This window comes from Cotesia glomerata, linkage group LG8 (assembly GCF_020080835.1).
Source record: "Cotesia glomerata isolate CgM1 linkage group LG8, MPM_Cglom_v2.3, whole genome shotgun sequence".
Lineage (NCBI taxonomy): Eukaryota > Metazoa > Arthropoda > Insecta > Hymenoptera > Braconidae > Cotesia > Cotesia glomerata.
In genome coordinates this window covers 14,267,758-14,269,227 of record NC_058165.1, presented here as the reverse complement: position 1 = coordinate 14,269,227, position 1,470 = coordinate 14,267,758, and positions in this window count along the sequence as shown.

The following is a 1,470-nucleotide window of genomic DNA, read 5'->3' as shown; positions in this document are numbered from 1 at the left end:
TCCTTGTTAGGACCTATAATTTCAGAACATTCCTCACCTATATATATTTTAGGGTGGCCTATTGGGAATTTACCTGTTTTACAAATGTAAGGATACAGCGAGCAAACATCTACGTACTTAATTTTTTCATTTTCTTTTGCATCATATAACGATATAAAGCTTTCCGTACGACCTCCAAAAAAAGCATCTCGTGGGTTTAAGGGCTCTATATTGATCAAAGGGTGATTTTGCAACGCTATAAGTGTTTCAGGATTGTTGGTTAAGTATAAATCAAAATCACATTCCCACTCCTCTATTAATTTATAACCCAAGTTTCGAATTCTTTCGGATATAGCAATGGCACGCTCGTATCGAGTATCCATATTATCTATTTCTTGGTAGTTATTATTTAGTTTTCTATCATGGTTTACTTTATAACATTTAGGACACCCGTGCCAGTAACACCCGTGAAATTGTAATACGGTTTTTTTACCTGTTCTAGAATTTTCAAAGTAACCATCCACCACTATACCGGAAGGTAAACGCTGTTCTTTACCACGCGCTGCTTGTGTAATTCTATAACCGTACTCACGTTCTTTTAAAATTAACCATTTAATAGCTTTCAATGATTGATTCTGAGACCATCCTTATGTACCTGTAGCCGGTAAAATACCTATTGTATCGGGTTTAAGAAAATTGCAGCGATAAATTTTTGAGCAAGCTGACGCTATTGTAGTGCCCTCTGAAAACGGGCAAACATTTCCACACTTTATAAACATATCCCGAAACTGCATACAAGCTCTTCTTAACACAATAACATCGTTTCGACAATAAAATTTGATTTCGGAATCAAAATTGAAAACATAATTTTCTTCTGATTTTTCATTATACCATGCAATAAATTTTTCAAGCTCTTTTTGAAACATAGTATCAGGAGAAAAATATTTGACAGCAGGGATAGGACCTACATAACCCCTATTAGGGGCCGTTCATAAAATACGTCACGCTGAAATCCGCTTTTTTTGACCCCCTCTCCCCCCGTTGTCACGCTGCGTCACACTTTCTGTGACCCCCCCTATAAATATTGCGTCACAGAAGCTAAATACCCCTCCCCCGTATAAATGTAAAATATTTTGTGGTTAATTATAAACAAATTTTGATATTTAAAATTTTTTTTTATTTAATGATATAACGATAACAAAGATATAACGATAACAAACACCGCATAATTTTAATGCTTCGCAAACTGTGAAATTTTTATTTTTACCTCTCAAATTAGCCGAACCAGTTTTTAAGTGATTTGAGTAACAATCATCGTTTGAAAACCATTGCTTACTTTATTTTTTTTTTTTCGGTCCCATCGTGAATTCTTGTTGGAAATACCCAAAAAAAAATTCCCTGAAAATTTGAGCTCTTAATATTAATTAACGTCCTCGACCAAGGCATGTGAATATTTCCCATTGAAAATACACAAAAACTTTGATTTTAATT